Source organism: Haliotis rufescens, unplaced genomic scaffold (genome assembly GCF_023055435.1).
Source record: "Haliotis rufescens isolate VD_foot unplaced genomic scaffold, xgHalRufe1.0.p SCAF_71, whole genome shotgun sequence".
Lineage (NCBI taxonomy): Eukaryota > Metazoa > Mollusca > Gastropoda > Lepetellida > Haliotidae > Haliotis > Haliotis rufescens.
The window spans coordinates 1,064,456-1,064,956 of record NW_025964363.1 but is presented as its reverse complement, the minus strand read 5'-3'; positions in this window follow the sequence as shown (position 1 = coordinate 1,064,956).

Here is a 501-nt window from a genome sequence, read left to right as displayed (position 1 = left end):
CGGTTACGGAGGTGACGTAGGTCAATCTGACGATCCTCTGCATGTGACGTCACACGTGGTCGACTTGGCCGAGGGCGATCAGCGGTGGTACCCGTTTGCTGTAGACGCGTCTGTAAATCATAAACAGTCAGTCGACTACAACCCATCGTCCTTGCGACTTCAGCTACGGACGTTCCCGTCAGCAACATGCACGATGGCACGTTCACGTTGCACATTTGAAAGGCGTGGCATGACAAATGGCCGTAAAGTCTTTTGTTTTCTTGTGTTTTTCTTTTTTTGTTAATGACTGCTAACAAGTATGGCTGGAAACACGTGCGGTATTATGGGCACGTGACCAGTTGCACGTGAAAAACGCTTTTTGCCACTATAGTGCTGTGCACATGATTTTGATCGATTCACCTGCACAAAAACGGGTGTTATCTGAAGACAATACGTGGCCATTACTGTTTAAATACACAATAAGGGCCCACAATGATAACTGGTCCTCGGGTCCTGTCGGCA